General features: G+C 34.9%; 1 long non-coding RNA gene across 1 annotated transcript in view; it reads right to left on the minus strand.

Moving 5' to 3' along the window:
* Positions 1 to 728: 728 nt before the first annotated feature.
* The window catches only part of LOC131806697 (uncharacterized), a 33,347-nt gene continuing 11,844 nt past the window's right edge, over positions 729 to 22,231 (minus strand). The window contains exon 2 of the long non-coding RNA XR_009344142.1: positions 729 to 1,915. This is a non-coding gene — a long non-coding RNA (uncharacterized LOC131806697). The remainder of the gene's footprint in view (positions 1,916 to 22,231) is intronic.

Genomic DNA, 22,231 nt, shown 5'->3' on the forward strand with positions numbered 1-22,231 from the left:
ATGATTTGTGCAAAATTTCATCTGGATAGGGCAATAATTGCGAACTGTACTTTGTTTACAAAAATACATGGACAGACGGACAGACGGACGGACGGCCGGACATGCATAAATCGACTCAGAATGTGATTCTATGCAGATCATCAAAAGGAACTATGGGTCTATCTCGTTTCCTTTTGCCTGTTACAAACAAATGCACAAAGACATAATACCCTGACCACCTTGTGGTGTAGGGTATAAAAAAAAGTAAAAATTATGGCGTTTGACTTTGTTGTAGTTTTTTTATCTCACCCTGTAAATGTTCGACTTTTTTGAAATTTTTGCCTATATCAATATTATTCTGTGTTAGATAAAGTATGTAAATGGAATACTTCGGTCTACTATATCTGGTGCTTCAGCATTTTAACATTTTTTAAAACAATCACACATATCTCATATAAAGTGACCAGTATAGTCCCATCTTGGCACGTCGCAATATTTATGTCATATTTAAATAGGTCCGATACGAAATGGACAATTATGGCCCACCCTTAGGAACCTACTCCATATAGGATCAACAATTGGAATAATCATAACAGAAGTCAAAATCTATTTAAATAATCGAACATTGGCTGAGGGTTTCTTCTTAACTTGTTTATATCGAAAACCCAATTTTATTCTTCCGCAGAGTTAAAAAATGACCCATAAATATGGTTTCTCATTATTCTTCATAATAAAGTAAAATAAAAATATTTATTCAATTAAAATAAACATTTATTAATAAATACAATATTAAATTTCAAAAACTGCACATCTTTCTCAATCATCCAAAATATAATGCTGTCCGTTTGATTGAGAACTTGATATTTGATATTGAATGAATTAACACAAAAAAAAAAAAAAAATAAATATATATATATATATATATATATATATATGAAAAAGATACACTCGCACGTATGCAATGTCTTCTTCTGAATTTTCAAATATCAGAAACACTTTAAATCAAATCATAAAACTGGTTGTTCTTGTTGTCGCTGAATGACATGTTTGCCGTGGTTGTCATCTAAAGAAAAAATCCACAACAAATCGATAAACCTTATGCACGGTGCTATTCTCGGCCAGTTGTTTAGGCACCAATGTGGCCCGCTCATCATCCAGATCGATGCCGAAACGCACAATATACCATTCGGCCGCGAGATACAAACCCAAAGCCAATATGGCAAATTTCAAATAGATTTTCAAAATGTCAAAGAGATTTTGTATGACTATTTGCAAATATTTAAAGACCATGGTGCCAGAGGCCAGAATGAGAGATACGGAGCCAGGAGATGGGGTATGTAAATGGCAACACTGTTAATTTTTCAGATGCGTTTGAGGATGGTTGGCTGACTGGATGGATTAGACGTAGACAAATTGAGTTGAGTTTCTTTGCTTGTTGTCACAACCAATCGATGTCGCTTGCCTCTACAATGCGGACGAGGAGCTTGATGATGGTTATTTAGTGAATGGGTGAGTTCCGTGCACAAGCCTTGTTCCAAATTATCACTCATAGGCTTAATGGCGGCTACCACAAGCGTTTAGCACTAACGTTGACAAATATTTGGTAATAATAAATACATTTTTCGTCGAACCGACAGAAGACCCGCATGCACGCACACAAACACACACACACACGCACGCTTATTGTGGCACACTTTATTTTTCAAATTTTATGTTGATGATGTCTGGTTTGATGGTTGTCCGTCTTTTTGGTTGCTGTTGCTGTTGTTGCTAAGTGACCTTGGCTTTGAAGCTGTTTTGAATTTCAAAATTTAAAGTGTGAAGAGTTACGGTGTGTCTTTGCTCCGCTTCTTCGGCTTCTCTTCGTTTTTGATTTTGAATTAGATATAAATTATGCAAATTAAAACTTGTCGCCGAAGAACATCTCTATTGGAAACTGAAATGAAAAGAAACAAAAGATAAAATAAAATAGTTTAATTTGTAAAGTTAATAATTTATTATCAAGTGAAGATAGACTGATTAATTATAATTTATTATTCCTTCGGGGGATGAATTCTATTAGTGAATGTTTAGGAAGACGTGCTCACAGCTAGGTTACTGTATTGCAGGTATATATTTTGTAAACTGAATCATCTGTAGACAGTAGAATAACCTTTAAAAGTCTTTCATGTACTGAGAAGTTATGGTAAGTCTTTAGAAGCTTTCTTGAAGACAGCACGCTTTAGAAGCGGTTCTGTCAACAGAAGAGCTTCACAATGTCTTCTAAATATAGAAAAGCTTTAGGAAGTCTATTATATATAGAAGAGCTGTAAAAGCTCCTTTTTTATAAAAATGCCTTATGAGATCCCCTATTCATGAAAGAGATTCAAAAAGCCTTAAATACATACAAAAGCTTCAGAAAAACTTCTAAACATAAATTAGCTTCAGAAGGTATTATATTTATAGATGAGGTTCAGGAGGTTTTTATCCACAGAAGAGCATCAGAGGGTCTCCTATCCATAGCTTTAGTAGGAGCTACAAAAGCTCCCCTTTTCATAAAAGAGACCTCTTCAAGCTCTTCTAGAAGACCTCCTGAAGTTCTTCTATTCACAGAAGACCTCCTGAAGTTCTTCTATTCACAGAAGACCTCCTGGAGTTCACACCTATGAATAGAAGACCTCCTGAAGCCCTCCTATGAGTAGAAGACCTCCTGAATCTCTCCTATGAATAGAAGATCTCCCGAAGCTCTCCTATGAATAGAAGATCTCCCGAAGCTCTCCTATGAATAGAAGATCTCCCGAAGCTCTCCTATGAGTAGAAGATCTCCCGAAGCTCTCCTATGAATAGAAGATCTCCCGAAGCTCTCCTATGAATAGAAGATCTCCCGAAGCTATTCTATGAATAGTAGATCTCCCGAAGCTATTCTATGAATAGAAGATCTCCCGAAGCTATTCTATGAATAGGAGATCTCCCGAAGCTATTCTATGAATAGAAGATCTCCCGAAGCTATTCTATGAATAGAAGATCTCCCGAAGCTATTCTATGAATAGAAGATCTCCCAAAGCTCTTCTATGAATAGAAGATCTCCCGAAGCTCTTCTATGAATAGAAGATCTCCCGAAGCTCTTCTATGAATAGAAGATCTCCCGAAGCTCTCCTATGAATAGAAGACCTCCCGAAGCTCTTCTATGAATAGAAGACCTCCAGAAGCTCTTCTATGAATAGAAGACCTCCTGTAGCTCTTCTATGAATAGAAGACCTCCTGTAGCTCTTCTATGAATAGAAGACCTCCTGTAGCTCTTCTATGAATAGAAGACCTCCTGTAGCTCTTCTATGAATAGAAGACCTCCCGTAGCTCTTCTATAAATAGAAGACTTCCTGTAGCTCTTCTATGAATAGAAGACCTCCTGAAGCTCTTCTAAGCATATAAGGCCTTCAGGAGGTACGAATAGAAGACCTTTTGAATCACTTCTAAAACTCTTTTATGGATAGAAGCCCTTCTGAAACTTTTCTACGGATTGAAGCTCTTCTATGGATATTAAAGATTCTTAAGCTCCTGTATGAATAAAACAACTTCTAAAGTTCTTCTATAGACAGAACCCTTCTGAAGTTCTTCAATAGATATAAGATCTCTTTTAAAGATGGAAGACCTTCTGAAGTTCTTCAATGGATAGAAAAACTCTTTTATAGATAGAAGACCTTCTAAAGCTCTTCTATGGATGGAATAACTTCTGAAGCTATTCTACTTATAGATGATCTTCTGAAGCTCTTCTACGACCTTCTGAGGCCCTTCTATGTATAGAAGACCTTCTGAGGATCTTCTATAAATAGAAGACCTTATGAAGCTATTCTTCTGAGCTTCTTCTATGGATAGAATACCTTCGTTTCTCTAATCCAACTTGGTATTGGGCCAGTATACTCACAACTCTTAAATTATTCAACTAAGAGTAAATACTTCTGCTTTCAAATCCATTCTCTTTGTCGCATTTCTACAGCGCTCTTTTTTTTAACAATTTTTTTGCAGAATCATATTGAATCTCAGTGAACCGGAAGGTTTCTTACTCATCATCTAGAACATTCCAAGAAAAAATACAAGAAGTATATCAAGTTATAAAAATCTTATAGCAAATATCAATGGGTGGGTGGTGTATTTAGTTTATTAGTTCAGAAACTTGATATCTCCGAATAGCTTTGCTATATGGCAATTAATTTTTAATATTCAAATGAAATGATTTCGTCAGCATGAGCCTTCCTGACTTTTGAACGATTAAAATGTATCTTAAGCTCAAACCTGTCTCCGCGTTCATACACGACATTATCCACTTTGTTGTTGATTTTTTTTTTTTGCGTCAAGTTGTCTTCTTTGTTGGGTCTTTTTTATACTTAATTTTGTAGATTTCCTAAGTCGCTTGCCTTCGAGTTATTACCAGAAAGCCAGCCAGCCAGACGGACGGACAGCCAACGCCAGTATCAGCGACACCAACAACTTCTGTCGTTGCCTGTTAAGCCGGTTGACAGTTTATTTCTTGAAATTTGATTTTTTTCTTGAAAATTTTGCTTAAGAGATCTTTAAAAACATTAAATGTTGAAGTTGACGTATATTAAATAAACAAAACAAAAAATTCGTAACTAAAATCTGAGTTAAGATTTTTGGTTTATAGGCGTTTTTATGATGCAAGGCTAAATGCCTTTGCATGCTGGTAATGCTCGGAAAATATTTAATGAACTTTTTCTCACATAAAACAATTTAAATGGCATCCATAAAACTTCCATTTGGGAATTTTTAGGTTTCGCCAATGGTGTGAAACTATTATGAGATGTAATGGAATAATTAACAATGTAGTGATAAGGGTAATTGAATAATTTAAGAAAGTTTAACTTTGAAATGTACAACCTTTTACTATCATGGGAAGACATTTTTTAACCGCAAAAATCACATTCCAAGTCATAAAGAGAAATTAATGTTTCACTTACGGAGTGCATATTACGGCTGTAGGTAACAAATACAACAAATCGGATGAACAATATATATGGGAGCTATAGCTATATCTGAACCGATCTTCACCAAATTTGGCATACTACCTTCTAGACTAAATTCGGTCGTATGTGCCAAATTCCATCCCATTTGGGCCAATATTAGACGTTTGGGGCAAAATCAAAGGTAAATCGGACGAAGTTATATATGGGAGCTATATCCAAATCTGAACCGATCTCAATAAAATTTAGCAAAGGTATTTCTGAGCTGCATTTGATATATTTCCCCAAATATTGTTGTTACAGAGTGCATATTACGGCTGCGGAGGACAAAAATAACAAATCGGATGAGCAATATATATGGGAGCTATAGCTATATCTGAACCGATTTCGATCAAATTTGGCATACTTATTTTCAGGCCTAATTTGGTTGTATGTGCAAAATTCCATACTATTCGGGCTGATATTACGCGTTTGGTGCACAATAAAAGGCAAATCGGACGAAGATATATATGGGAGCTATATCTAAATTTTTACCGATTATCTCCAATTTTAATAGGGTTCGTCCTTATGCCTAACAAATGTTGTTTGCAAAATGTCATCTCAATCGGATAATAAATGCGACCTGCATTTTGTTCACAAGAATACATGGACAGACGGACGGACAGACGGACTGACATGCATAAATCAAATCAGAAAGTGATTCTATGCAGATCATCAAAAGGAACTATGAGTCTATCTCGTTTCCTTTTGCCTGTTACAAACAAATGCACAAAGACATAATACCCTGACCACCTTGTGGTGTAGGGTATAAATACTCTTAGAAATCTACATTAAAAGCTCCTATGGCTGATGGAAGATAAAAAATCCCAGTTTCTTCTCAAAAATAATTCTAGAAAAACCCACGATCAAAACTCTCATGGTACCTTAGATCTTAAGAAATCCGCGTTGATTTTTCTTATGTTTGCTTAAATATCTAATAGTTCACAGAAAAATATTCTTAAAAATCCACGGTTAAAACTCCGACTGATCTGGAAAATAACCATAAGGCATAAGCTTAAAGCTCTGAAAAATACTCTTAAAACATGCAAATTTAAAGGCTTCATGGTCCCTCAAACATATTAGTAAAAAAAGTCACGCTTATAGCTCTGTTGTCCTTTTATCAAAATGATGTTACAAATCCACGTTTAAAGCTCTCATGGATTCTAAAATATAGTCTTAAAATTCTCACTAAAAACTCCTCGTGATATATTCTCATAAAATGAACTTCAAAAGCTCTGATAGTTCCTCACAAATTACAAAAGCAAAAGATACTGATGATTGGATTCAACTTCATTCAACTTTAAAGCTTTAATGGTTATTGAAATTTAAAAAAATCTCTAAAAGTTCATCAATTAATATTCTTACAAAGTCCACGCTTGCAGCTCTAAGGGTTCTCCAACAAATATTCTTACAAAGTCCACGCTTGCAGCTCTAAGGGTTCTTCAACAAATATTCTTACAAAGTCCACGCTTGTAGCTCTAAGGGTTCTCCAACAAATATTCTTAAATGTTCCACTTTTCAAACTATACATTTTTCTCAATAAACATTTTAAAAAAAATATACTCAAAACCTTCACGATATAAGCTATAAAAGTGCTTTAATAAATATTGTTTACAAAGTTCACGCTTAAAGCCAGTTGAAAATTTTCAAAAAAAAAATCGTCGGAAAATACCGCTCAAATGAAAAACCATTATATAGGGGATATACGAGAATGTGGTCCTTTGGAAGATACTTGAAAAATTTCAAAAAAAAATCCGTCGGAAAATACCGCTCAAATGAAAACCATTATAAGGGGCTATACGAGAACGTGGTCCTGCTTAAGTAATATGTGTCATAGGCTGTAGTAACTGTTTGAACTATGTATACGAAATTTGAAACAATTCCGGTGAATAACGTCGAAAAAATTAGCTGCAGTAACTGTTCCGAACTATATATACGAAATTTGAAACAATTCTGGCGAATAACGTCGCAAAAATCATCAAATATCGGGAGGATATATGTTATCGTGGACCTATATCGACAATTCACTTACAGGGGGTAATGTACTCACAAGGAACTCCTTTTGTGGATTTTTAGAGAATTCCATTGAAAAATTTGGTTGAAATCATCAAAATACCGAACATAGGAGGGTTCCGTTATATGCGAGATATACGATGTCGTGGACCTTAATCGACAATTCTCTTTTGAGGGAGTAAAGCACTCACAAAGAATTCCTTGTGTAGAATTTCAGACAATTCCATTGAAAAATGCGGCTAAAAATACCGAATAGCGGGGGGTACCGTAATATGGGGGCAATACAATATCGCGGACCGATATTGCCCATTTTCAGACAAAATACAGATCTGTCCAAATTTTAGCTTCCTATCTTAATTCGTTTGGACTGTAGCGTGATTACAACAGACGGACTCAAAAAGTCCAGGTTTCTTTGAAAATACTCCAAAAAAGTTGGGTTCCAAGTTTTATTTGTTATTCTTATAAACTATGTCCATATCATAGATGATCCCTCCCAAAATATTCTTAAAAAACCGACATATTTAAGTTTCCGGGCCCTCCAGAAAACCCTTCCAAAAAATCTATGGTTCACTAATAAATCCACGATATGACACTGTTGGTACCCCAACATATGTTTTTAAAAAAAGTGTCTTTAATAGTCTTTAAAAATCTACATATATAGATCTTTGGTTCCCCCGATTAAATATCTTATAGGGTTCCTTAAAACATAGCTCCTAGGGACCCCATAAAATAGTCTTTAAAAATCCACGTTTATAGCTCTTTGGGTTCCTTAAAAAAATTTCTTAAGGTTCCAAAAAATATTCTTAAAAAATCGACGCATATAGTCCATGGGTCCCTCAAAAATAGTATTTGAAAAACCTATGGCTTCTAGGGTGCCTCAAAAAAAGTATTTAAAAAATCCACCTCTATGACTCCAAGGGTCCGTCAAAAAAATAATCTTTAAAAAAAAAACACGTTCATGGCTTCTAGGGTCCGCCAAAAAATAATTTTCAAAAATAAAAACGTTCGTGGCTCTTAGGATCCCTCAAAAATTATCTTAAAAAATCCAAGTTAATGGCTCCCAGAGTCTGTCAAATATAGTCTTTAAAAAGTCCACGTTTATGGCTTCTTGGGTCCGTAAAAATAGTTTTAATTAAATTTGTATTTTATTTTAATTGTCTTTAAAAATCCACCATTATAAACCCTGGGGGACTCTAAAAATTGGCCTAAAATTCACATTTATAACTCTTAGGGTCCCTCAAAAAATACTTTTCAAAAACTTGACTTTATTAACTTATGGGGTAATCTAAAAATAACCAGTAAAGCAAGTCCTAAAGCCGGGCGGGGCCGACTTTATGATACCCTACACCACTTTGCTAATTTAGTTGAGCTCCAATCATACGCCCTATGACTATAATTTAAAATTCAAAGGACTAAATATGCCGAAGCATTTGTATCTTTTAAATTCGGACTTGTATTGCCCATTTGGTGCAAAATTAATTTGAAATCAGATAAAGATATATATGGGAACTATATCCAAATCTGAACCGATCTCGATAAAATTTGGCAAAGATATTTCTGAACTGTATTTGATATATTTCCCTGAATATCGTTGTTACGGAGTGCATATTACGGCTGTGGGTAAGAAATACAAAAAATCGGATGAACAATATATATGGGATCTTCACCAAATTTGGCATACCTTCTAGACTCAATTCGGTCGTAAGTGCCAAATTCCATCCCATTTGGGCAAATATTAGACGTTTGGTGCACAATAAAAAGTAAATCGGAAGAAGTTATATATGGGAGCTATATCCAAATCTGAACAAATCTCGATGAAATTTAGCAAAGGTATTTCTGACCTGCATTTGATATATTTCCCCAAATATTGTTGTTACGGAGTGCATATTACGGCTTCGGAGGACAAAAACAACAAATCGGATGAACAATATATATGGGAGCTATAGCTATATCTGAACCGATTTCGATCAAATTTGGCATACTTATTTTCAGACCTAATTTGGTTGTATGTGCAAAATTCCATACTATTCGGGCTGGTATTACACGTTTGGTGCACAATAAAAGGCAAATCGGACGAAGATATATATGGGTGCTATATCTAAATTTTTACCGATTATCTCCAATTTCAATAGAGTTCGTCCTTGGGCCAAACGAATGTAGTTTGGAAAATTTCATCTCAATCGGATAATAAATGCGACCTGCATTTTGTTCACAAGAATACATGGACAGACAGACGGACAGATAGACGAACTGACATGCATAAATCAAGTAAGAAAGTGATTGAACTATGGGTCTATCTCGTTTCCTTTTACCTGTTACAAACAAATGCACAAAGACATAATACCCTGACAACCTTGTGGTGTAGGGTATAAAATAGCTGTTGGACTTCTAGAAAAAAAAAACTTCAAAAAATCTAATTTATAACTCGTAGAGTCCTCCTTAAAATTCACGTTTATAAATTTCCAACTCCCCCAAAAATATTCTATAAAGATCCACGAAAGATCCAATGGTCCTCAAAAATGTCAACTGCTATTTCATTGCCCATAGGTTTAACTATTTATAATTTATTACTTCGCAAGCTTAATAATGAATCCCCTGTTGGGTCAGGTTGTATTACTTGCATATTTTTTTCTCTCTCTCAAAATCCCATCGCAAAGGTCCACACAGATCCACAAATCATTCAAGTGTTTTATTTTAATTAACTGCAATAAATGCCAGTTGTTGGCTGTTGGGGAAGTTGTTGTCATTGTTGTTAGCTCCAGCTTGTTGTTGCTGCTTCTGGCATACCTCGCTGTCTGTCTGTCTGTCCGTCTTGGGTACAACATGCCATCTCAAAATGCGTGTGGTGACTGCGTTTTTTGACTGTTTACATCCACATCCACGCTAACATAGAGCTGTGTACGAATGTATGTCTGTATGTCGCGCTGATTCGATTTCGACCTAAAAAAAGCAACATTACGTTACCGTAAAAATTGCCGAAAATTTTCATATTACATAATGTATTTTTTGAAGTTGTTTTTTTTTTTTTTGTTATATTTGTTGTTGGTTTTTGTCTTCGATTGCTTGATCTTGCATTATAGTATAGTAGTTGGTGTTGGTGTTGACTTGGCTGGCTGGCTGACTGGCAATGCGTTTTGCTTTGCCTCTATTTCGGAGGGATTTTTGTAGTAGCTATGGTTGTTATTGTATTTTTTGGCAGTCCAATTCAATGGTGTTTTTATACCCTACAACACTATGTGTTGGGGGTATTATAAGTTTGATTGGGCCAAAAATTATGTAACACCTCGAAATATTGATTTCCCACATAGGAAAGTATATATGGATCTTCCTATCTCGCCGAGTTGAGCCGATCTAGCTATGTATGTCCGTCCGTCCGTCTGTCCGTCTGTCCGTCTGTCCATGTTAATTTGTAATCACTCTATAGGTCGCAATTATGGCCCGATCTTCACGAAATTTAGAATGGAGGTGGGGCTAGGGTCAGAATAGAACCCTATTTCTTTTGGAGATGATCGCATAATATTTAGGGGTCGAAATGGACCAAAAACTGAAAAAATGTCGGATTTTGCAGTAGCTATACAGGTCGCAATTATAGACCAATCGACGCGGAACTTCACATGTAGCTAGAGTTTAGGGCGGGGAAGAAGCCTACCAATTTGGGTGGTCATCGGATAATATTTAGCGGGTAAAAAAGACCATATATTTTGTGTTGAAAAAATTCAAAAATTTTCAGTAAACCGCGAATATTTTAAATCCCAGCGAAATCACAAAGCCATGACAAGGTTATTTCTGATCTTTACATTGATGTTAAGATCCAACAAATCGAATATATAGCAAAATATGTGCGATATATATGTCTATCAAAGAAGATATGTTTGTAAGATCTCTTATATGTCGAGAACGGCTGAACTGATTTCCACAGTTCTCATAAATTCAGAATGGCCTCTTGGCAGGAAAGAAAAAACGTGTAAAAAATCGCATAAAAATATCTCTCTAAAGATGAAAATATTGATTTTGTAAATTTTCTCATATTTTTTCAATTTTGTCATATTTTGGCATATTTTCATTTTGAATTAAACATTTGGTAATATTTCTACAGCTAACAAAACTAAGTAGTTAGGATATCAGGATATAATATACAGATCGCATTTATGGCCCGATCCTTACGAAATTTTGCATGGGGATAAGATGAGGGTCAGAATAGAAGCCTACTTTTTTTGGAGATAATCGCCATATATTTAGGGGTTGAAATGGACCAAAAAACTGCAAAATTGTCGGCAGGTCGTAATTATCGCCCGATCCTCACGCACATTTGAATGGGGGTTACCGGACATTGCAAAAGCCAAGCAGTTTTGGATGGCCATCCAAAAATATTCAATGTGCGAAATAGTTTGCCAACTTTTGTAGACAAAATACGAAAATGTCAATTACAGTGACTTTTTGGAGAATTCACAAATGCAGGAAAGACGCACTTCTGACTATTTCGTTAACGCTGATTTAGTTGAAGAATATAGTCAAATGGCTGTATCTCATATAGATGCGTTTCAGTCAAAAACCAATAATAAATGTTAATCTTTTGCCACTTCTGAGAGATTATAGGCATTTGGGAAATATTGGTTCCAGATCTAGAAAGACCATTTACGTGCAACATCTACCAATAAATTGGAAATGAGCAAATTGGTTTAAGTTGTTATTATTCGAAAATTAGAGAACGAAACCTGATGGTTTTCTTTTATTATTTCTCACAGTATCTTGTGGAATTCTTTCGAGTATCTCGCCTGTATCGTTTATTATAGTGTTGTAGGGTATTCAACGGTCGGCCCCGCTTTGTTTTGTTGTTTTGGCGTTTGTCTCTTTCGCCTCGTTTATGTTGGGTGTAAATTAACAAAACGTGATTTTGTTTACCCAAGTCCATTTACTTTTTTTTCTCTCTTTGCTCCCAGCCAACAACACAATATAGCCAGACAACCAACCCCACTGCCACCGAAGGTGCCTAGCAAAGACACAGATACACTCACACATAAATACGATTTTTATACAACAATAGAAAAAATTGGAACAAAAGAAATGTGGGTGCAAAATATGCGATCTTTTTGGGAAGCTAGACAATTGAAAAGAAAGGGACCCCCATTGGCGGTGGTGGTAGTCTGCGGGCAAGAGCTGATGGTCATTCACATGGCCCAACAGAGATCGACTTCAGTCCATAATTAAGTCATAAATTTCACAGCCAACTTTACTTTTTGGCCAATCATAAATTAGCCATAATTGGTGATTACAAACAAAAGCAAAACAAAAAATCATTTAAGGGGATTAGAGGGGGAATTACAAATGATTGATTGTCTGGAAAAAATATTTATTATTTGAAGTAGATTGCAATCTCATGCGAAACAATTTTTTGCGAAATTGTGGAGCAAACTGGGAATTTGCTAGACGAAAATGAAATGAAGGAACAAAAATTTGGAATCATCAGAGCTATTGGCAGAAGTTTTAAAGGACCATTTTCGAGACACCATCAACATTTTCTATGGGATTTTTAGGGGCTAATTTTGAGGAATCATTAGAGTCATACGTAGTTTTTTTAAAAAATATTTCTTCAAGAACCATCAGAGCTATAGACGGGAATTTTCAAAGGACTATTTCTTGAGGGAAATCAGAACTACATACGTAGGTTTTTAACAACTATTTTCAAGGGTACCATCAGAGCTATAGACAGGTATTTTTTATAAATATTTTGGGAGGGAATCTTAGCAATAGACTTTGATTTGTAGGACTATTTTTGGAAACCATCCAACCATATCGACGTGGATTTTTAAGGTTTTTTTTATTTTTTTATTTTATTTATTTATATATTTTTATAATTATTTTGAGGGGTTATTAGAGGGGTTATTGGATTTTAAAACCCTTTCTGAGCCTACATCAGGACTATAAATGGAGATTTTAAGGATTATTTTCGAGACACCGTCTAAGCTATAAACGCGGATTGTTCGAGTGCTATTTTTTGCGGGATCATCCGAGCTGTCTTTTTCATACCCTCCACCATACTATGGAGGGTATATTAACTTTGTCATTTCGTTTGTAACTCCCCGAAATATTTATGTCAGACCCAACAAGGTATATATATTCTTGATCAGCGTAAAATTATAAGTCGATTTAGCGATGTCCGTCTGTATGTATGTCTGTTGTAATCACGCTATCTTTCGAACAAATTGAGATAGAAGGCTAAAATTTTGCACATGTTTATTTTTTAAGTAGTTTCAAATTTGGTATTTGAAGTTCGAAATGGATATTTCAGCCTAAGACATAAATTTATCTGTGCAGGTCCACGTCTTCGTATAGCACCCTTATAACGGTACCTCCCAATATTCGGTATTTTGATGATTTTAGCGTCATTATTCACCGGTATTTGAAGTTCGTAATGGATAATACAGGCTATGACAGAAAACTGTCCGAACAGGTCCACGTTTTCGTATAGCCCCCATATAACGGTACCTCCCAATATTCGGTATTCTGCTGATTTTTAGCGACATTATTCATTAAATTTGAAACAATTCCAAATTTGGTATTTGAAGTTCGTAATGGGAACTACAGTCTGTGACAGAAAATTGTCTATGTAGGTTCAGGTCTTCGTATAGGCCCCATATATCAATACCTCCCTATATTCAGTATTTTGACGAGTTTAGGTACAATACCCACCGAAATTGTTTGAGATGTCGTATTTGAAGTTCGTAATGGATGCTATAGCCTGTGACAGAAAATTGTCTACGCTGGTCCAGGTCTTCGCACAGCTCCGATATAACGGTACCTCCCTGTATACGATATTTTAATGATTTTAGCTACATTATTCACCGTTTATTTCAAGTTTTGAATTTGAAGATGGTAATGGCTTCTGACAAACAATGCCTATGTAGGTCCACGTCGTATAGACCCCAATATAACGGCTATATTCGGTATTGTTAAAATGTTAACAGAATTTTTTAAGGGTTTTGTTATTTTTTTTTAAGTTTCGAAATTCGTTCCAAATGGTGGAGGATATTCAAAGTTCGGCCCGGCCGAACTTACTGCTATAGTATGCCACAGTGTCTGTATGACAAGAAGATTAGTCAAAACTATAGGGAATTTTAAAGATTATTTTCGGGAGACCTCCAGAACTACATAAATATGAATTTTTTAATGAAATTTTTAAGCACCATCAGAGCTATAGAATCGTTATCAAAAACCATTTGTGTTTAAGATATTTTTAGGAATAATTTTTGAGGAACCTCAAACCCGCAAATGTGAATGTTTAAAAACGTTTGCTTGAGTGACCCGCAATGTCAGAAGCGAGGATTCTTCTCTCTTTTAAGGTCTATCAAATTCACAAATGTTTGCAATGTTATACCCTCCACCATTCATAGTATTGAGTTCGTCATTCCAAGACAAGATAAGACAATTTAGCTCTGTCCATCCGTCCGTCTGTTGTAATCACGCTAGAGTCAAAAAAAATAAAGATAGGAAGCTTAAATATAGCACAGGAAGCACAAAATTTCGGTCCACGATATTGTATGGCCCCATATAACGGTACCACAAAATATTGCAGCCTAAATTCAAGAAATCATTAACATTTAGTTCTGTTAACCAAACATCGATTGCATAAATGCCAAATGATTTCCATAACAAAGAACTGCGATTGTTGTGTTTTGGTTTTTATTTTTCAAATTAAAAGGCGTGCCACCTACAAGATTTTATCCGCCGAAATTTATGTACCGGAATAATTTCGCAATTTCAATTTTGTTTCCATATTCAAAAAAACACAAAAAACCATTGGCTTATGCAGAAACAAAGACGTTTGATTTGATTAGTAAAAGGAGGTAATAAAACATTCAATTCATGGCCACACCTTCCTTCCTTTCCACCCTCCTACCCTTTGCCAGCAGCCATCATTGTTTTGAGGAATATCCCAAAGCCGTACAGTGTTTTACTTGCGAAATGAAAGAAGAAAAAAAAAACACCAACAAAAAAAGCGTTTCACAACCACTTGCTAATTAATTTGTGGCATTCTGTCACGTAGTTCCAAAAAGAACAGTTCATTGAATTGTCTGTCAGGGAATGTTGTGGTTTTGTTTTAAATTCAGCTAAAATTCTTGGTTATTTCAATTTTCGATACTCGTGGCTTAATACGAAGCTATAATTGTGGAATTTTAAGAAATATTTCACAAAGGACTATCTAAATAATAATCGGTTACCTATATATGTAAACAAGTAGTGAAATAACTAGCGGAATACCAGATTGGTGATGTACTAAGAATTGAATACTTTGTATTGGAATCAGCTAGAACTCTGAAATTTGGAATGAAATCCACTAAAGTAATGTCCAAATGGGTTTTAGGAAATTCGAACTTTGCGAAAAGTTCTTAAATGGTACTAAACTTCTAAAATTGTACCGTTTGACATTTTGTGAAAGGATGGAGTTAAAAACTTGAAACTAGCCATGAGTATTGGAAAATAAGTTTAATATATGAAGGTGGTTTTGGAAATCTGTACCAAGTATGCGACCTGTACTGGTACTAAATTTGGAAAAGACTGGTTTAGGGTGAGCGTATGAAGCTGGAATTGTTTAATTTTGTGTTGGGTTCCCTGTTGGTGATTTGTGGTAAAGAGGTGATTTTGGAACTGTGCACTACAAGTGCTCGAAAAGTACTGAATAGTACCATAATTTGGTACAATTTGATAATGGGTGCACAGACAGTGCTTGAAATCTGAAATTTGGTATTAGGGTCGCTGTTCATATGAAACCTGGACATATGGAGATGGTTTCGTATAAGTCAATCATTTTGTATAATTTTCCGAAAAGTACCGAATGGTACTATATTTGGTATTGGGTGGAAGAATATAGACCAAAAATTTGCTATTTAGACGACTGTTGGTATCTGAGATTGAGATTGGAGGTGGGTTTAAGAATACGCACTATAGTTGTTCGAAAAGTACTAACTTGAACTAAGTGTACTATAATTGTACGAAAAGTACTAAATTTGGTATTGTGGGAAGGCATAAAAATGAAAATCTAAAATTTGATATTGAGGTCAATGTTGGTATCTGGAATTAATTTATGCGAAATGTACTAAATGACATAATATTTTATATTGGATGAGGGATAGGGCTGGAATCCTCAAATTTGATAATTAGGTCTCTGTTGGTGTATGGAATTAAGATATGGAGGTGGTTCCGGAAATGTTTACTACAATTGTGCGAAAAGTGCTAAATAGTACTATACTTTATATTAGATAAAGGGATAGTGATGGAATCCTCAAATTTGATAATGAGGTCTCTGTTGGTGTATGGAATTAAGATATGGATGTGGTTTTGGAAATGTGTACTAAAATTGTGCGAAATGTACTAAATAGTACTAAATTTGGTAATGAGTGAAGTAATAAAATAAGAATCCCAAAATTTAATATTCACGTCTGTTAGCATCTCTGATTGAAATTTAGAAGTGGGTTTTGAAATGCGTCCTATATTTGAACGAAAAGTTAAGGAGAGAGCTAGAATTTGGAAATTTTATATTGGGGTCAATGAGAGTTTACACACGGAGACGTTAAAATAGTTTTGGCCAAAAAATTTAATGTGGGTAAATTGTGCAATTTTTTTTTACAATATCCTCTTTGGAAAACTTCAAAACGGAAGATATTGAAGATTTCTTGGTGTAAATGGTAAACATTTTCCTAAACGGGACAAACTTAACCTTAAAACTTAAACTTAACCCTAAAAGTCTGAAAATTTAGGACGATGCATAAAGTTTTGATTAAAAATGCTGTAAGTTTGACCTGGCCGAATTTAGTATACCCTCCACCAAATGGAACAAATTTAAAAATTTTCAAAAAAATAAAATCCGCTAAAAATTCTGTTAAAATCTTAAAATTTCCAAATTTAGTCGTTATATTGGGGTCTATACGAAGACGTGAATAGTCAAGTTTTGTAATCAGCCATTACAATATTCAAATACGAAACTTGAGAAAAAACCGGTAAGTAATGTAGCTAAAATCATCAAAATACCGAATATAGGGAAGTACTATTATATGGAACCTATACCAAAACGTGAACCTGCACAGACAATTTTCTTTCATAGGCTGTAGTATCCATTGCGAACTTCAAATACCAAATTTGAAACAATTTTGGTGAATAATGTCGCAAAAAATCATCAAAATACCAAATATCAGGAGGTACCGTTTTATGGGGGCTATACGAAGACGTGGACATGCACAGACAATTTTCTGTCATAGGCTGTAGTATCCATTACGAACTTCAAATACCAAATTTGAAACAATTTTGGTAAATAATGTCGCTAAAATCGTCAAAATAACGAATATCGGGAGGTGCTGTTATATGGGGGCTATTCGAAGACGTTGACCTTCACAGACAAATTTCTACCTGAGGCTGTAGTATCCATTAAGAACTTCAAATACAAAATTTGAAACAATTCCGGTGAATGATGTTGCTTCAATCACCAAAATACCGAAAATGGGGAGATACCATTATATGGGGGCTATACCAAAACGTGGACCTAAATGAACCATTTTCAACACCAAAAATCCTACAAACAGTTAAAATTTTGAGTGAAATTTTATCAACCTACTTCATTTCGTTTGGAAGCTATAGTGATTTCCACAGACGGATAGATGAACAGACAGACGGACATCGCTAAATCGACATAGAATTTTATGCTGAACAAGAATATATATACTTTCTAGGATCTAAAATGTATATTTCGAGGTGTTACAAACGGAATGACGAACTTAATATACCCTCCATACTATGTATAACAAGGCATAGCACGAATCTAAAATAAAGAATCTAAAAAGTTAAGTGGACTTTTCGAAGTCTTGACGAAGTAGGGGGGTAATTGCTAATTTTCAATAAAGTAATTTAATTTTGGAATTTTCGTAGCAAAAATTTGATATATACTATATACAGTTTATTAATAAAAAGTGTCTTCAAAATTTTATTAAATCTTTAAAAAAAAAAACAATATAAATACATATTTTTTTAGATCCCAAATAATAAAATCCGAGTTTACATCGCTAGTTTCTGCATTGTAGATTAAGAGATATGGTGCTCTTAGTTTTAATGACAATTTTTATTTTTTTTTTCCTACTTCACAAGTATGCCCTGCCCATTAGCTTATTTTACACAGCGGAAATTTCATATTGCAAAATATTGTCTCGGCCAGACAGTATCGTGTGATACCATTAATTATGTTGCAAACGTATTCTACAAACTTTGCTGCTCCTACGAGTACTACACATTTTTCTTGACCACAACATACACACACATTCATGTGAGAGTTTCCGCATCTTGGCAGGCTATACTTTGCCTATGGTTACAGTGTCTTTGGACACTGTGCAAACGCATTAAACCATTTAATCATAAGTCAATCGTTTCATGTACGTACATACCGACCGATATACATTATTATCACCATTAAATGTAAGCCAAGAAATTGTTAACATGGGAAAGAAAAAAAAAATAGAAATCGAAGGCTGTTTAATAAGAAATAAATAGCAGTGTTGTCAATAGCTGTGGCTTGTGAAATGAAGCGATTTTTAATAAAAATCTTAAATAACTTAAGATTATCACTTGAAATGCCACAGTAAAAATTAATCCCCCAAAACTACTTCGCAAGCTAAAAGTCCGCCTTAAAATTTTAGATTCGTTCCAACAGTTGGTATTAGGTATTTATGGTAATCAAATGAGCAATTTGTTAAGATTGGCGAAATTTTTTAATCAAAACTTCATACATCGTTCTAAATTTTCAGTCTTGAAAGGTTTTATATAATTATTATTATTTTTCAGAAGTAATAGTAAAAAAAGTAAGCAAAGGCTATAGACGTGCGAGGCCGACCATGTGATGCCCTACAACACTACAATATGTTAGAAGCCCCCTCATGTCCAAATCCATTTTGGAAGATTTCACTTTTGAAATTATGCCACGGAGCACTGCCGAGATATTACCCTTAGCATTTTGAACAGGGACATTTGCACAATATTTACGCACTCCGTCGTGCTGTTAGTTGTTGCTTTCCATTTTACAGCTAAATATAATCAAATGGTCATCCAAAATCCTAGAATTCTTCCTTGTCCTTAACTGTCTTCTCCGGCGTGTCGATTGGCTTCAATTGTGTGATCAGGACATTTTTTTCTACTTTTGGTGCATTTCAACCTGTAAATATATTCAGACATCTTTGAAAACAATAGGCCTAGCCCGTCACAGCCTAACCCTACCCTTGTAAAAATTTTCGTGAGAATCGGACGATAATTGCAATCTATATATAATATCCCCAACCTGTGTTGTAGGGTGGACAAATATTACAAAATAAACACTTCAATATTATAAGTCAAATAAAAAAAATCGCATGCGATAAAAAATATGAAAACATAAAAAAATGTCACAAAATACTACAAAATCTATATTAACACCATTATCGTCATCATTTTATGCGATTTTTTTAGATTTTATACCTTTATGCCAATAGGGCATTCCGAATTAATAAAATTTGTCAAAATCTGTCCAGCCATTCTTGAGATATAAGCATTCTAGCTTTTTATACCCTACACCACAAGGTGGTCAGGGTATTATGTCTTTGTGCATTTGTTTGTAACAGGCAAAAGGAAACGAGATAGACCCATAGTTCCTTTTGATGATCTGCATAGAATCACATTCTGAGCAGCGTGACCGTTGTGCCACTAAAGTATCAATTTTGCCACCTTTTTTGGGCTTTGATACCTTTGTGCCACTTTTTTATTTTGATCCTAAATGAGCCACTTTTTTGAATTTTTGTGCCACTTTTTTATACATTGTGCCACCTTTTTTTAAACTACGTATATTTTAATCTAAATGCTGTATTTAAAACAATAAAATGAAATGAAACAATGAAAAGCGTCGTACGCTGCCATTTCCAATTTGCGATAGCAAATTTCAGAGCGAACGCTCTTATATTAGGTGTTTGTAAGTGGTTTTCGCATGCTCAAAGTTGTCAACATGGTTCTGTTGGTTTATTTCTGGAACAACTGTTAAGAGACATTTTTAATTACTTTACTACAGCCTATGACAGAAAATTGTCTGTGCAGGTCCTCGTATAGCCCCCATATAACGGTACCCCCTGATATTCGGTATTTTGGTGATTCTAGCGACATTATTTACCGGAATTGTTTCAATTTTCGCATTTGAAGTTCGTAATGGATATTACAGCCTGTGATAGAAAATTGTTCGTTCAGGTCCACGTCTTCGTATAGCCCACATATTACGGTACCCCGATATTCAGTATTTTGTTGATTTTAGATGCAATTTTTACCGGAATTATTTCAAATTTTGTATTTGATGTTCGTAATGGATACTACATCCTGTGCCAGAAAATTGTCTGTGCAGGCTTATGACAAAAGTTGCGTATGCAGATCCACGTCGTCGTAAAGACCCTAATATCCGGCTACATTCGGTATTTTTAAGATTTTCACAGAATTTTTAATGGATTTTAGTTTTTTGAAAATTGCCAAATTTGTACCATATGGTGGAGGGTATTCAAAGTTCGGCCCGGCCGAACTTACAGCTTTTTTACTTGTTATACCCTACACCACAAGGTGGTCACAAGGAAACGTGATAGACCCATAGTCCCTTTTGATGATCTGCATAGAATCACATTCTGATTCGATTTGTGCATGTCCGTCCGTCCGTCTGTCTGTTCATGTATTTTTGTAAACAAAGTGCAGTTCGCATTTATTGCCCTATCCAGATGAAATTTTGTACAAATCATTTGTTTGGCCCAAGGACGAAGTTCAGGTTTGGATATAGCTCCCATATATAACTTCGTCCGATTTACCTCTGATTGTTCACCAAACGTCTAATATTTGCCCAAATTGGATAAAATTTGGCACTTACGACCGAATTGAGTCTAGAAGCTAGTATGTCAAATTTGGTGTAGATCGGTTCATATATAGCTATAGCTCCCATATATATATTTGTCATATTTGTTACCCACAACCGTAATATGCACTCCGTAACAACCATATTCAGGGAAATATATCAAATACAGCTCAGAAATAACTTTTGCCAAATTTTATCGAGATCGGTTCCGATTTGGATATAGCTGCCATATATATCTTTATCCGATTTCAAACTAATTGTGCACCAAATGGGCAATACAAGTCCGAATTTAAAAGATACAAATGCTTCGGCATATTTAGTCCTTTGAACTTTAAATTATAATTATAATCATAGCGTGTATGATTTAGTTCTCCCATAAAAACTTTTAATTGTTATGCGGAGCTCTACTAAATTAGCAAAGTGGTGTAGGGTATCATAAAGTCGGCCCCGTCCGACTTCAAGGCTTTATTTACTGGTTAAATATGCAATATGTACATACATATATTATTACTATATAGTATTACATATAGATGAATTTGTTGTTTTGTTCTAAACTGTTATTTTTTAAATAAAATGTGAAATAAATTGTGCCACTTTCTGTGCCACCATTTAAAATGATATGTGCCACTTTTTTCAAGAAATGATACTTTTTGTGACACTTTTTGAAAATTTCCAGCGGTCACACTGATTCTGAGTCGATTTATGTCCATGTATTTTTGTAAACAAAGTAAAGGTTGCATTTATTGCCCGATCCAGATGAAATTTTGCACATTTTTGTTTGGCCCAAGGACGAACCCTATTGAAATTGGAGATAATCGGTCAAAATTTAGATATAGCTCCCATATATATCTTCGTCCGATTTGCCTTTTATTGTGCACCAAACGTGTAATATCAGCCCGAATTGTATGGAATTTTGCACACACAACCAAATTGGGCCTGAAAATAAGTATGCCAAATTTTATCGAAATCGGTTCAGATATAGCTATAGCTCCCATATATATTGTTCATCCGATTTGTTATTTTTGTCCACCGCCGCCGTAATATGCACTCTGCAACAACAATATTTGAGGAAATATATCAAATACAGCTCAGAAATACATTTACTAAATTTTATTGAGATCGGTTAAGATTTGGATATAGCTCCCATATATAACTTCGTCCGATTTACCTTTTATTGTGCACCAAACGTCTAATATTTGTCCAAATGGGATGGAATTTGGCACTTACGACCGAGTTGAGTCTAGAAGCTAGTATGTCAAATTTGGTGAAGATCGGGTCAGATATAGGTATAGCTTCCATATATATTATTCATCCGATTTGTTATATTTATTACCCACAACCGTAATATGCACTCCGT

The sequence above is a fragment of the Musca domestica genome, unplaced genomic scaffold (genome assembly GCF_030504385.1).
Source record: "Musca domestica strain aabys unplaced genomic scaffold, Musca_domestica.polishedcontigs.V.1.1 84, whole genome shotgun sequence".
In the NCBI taxonomy this organism is placed as follows: Eukaryota; Metazoa; Arthropoda; class Insecta; order Diptera; family Muscidae; genus Musca; species Musca domestica.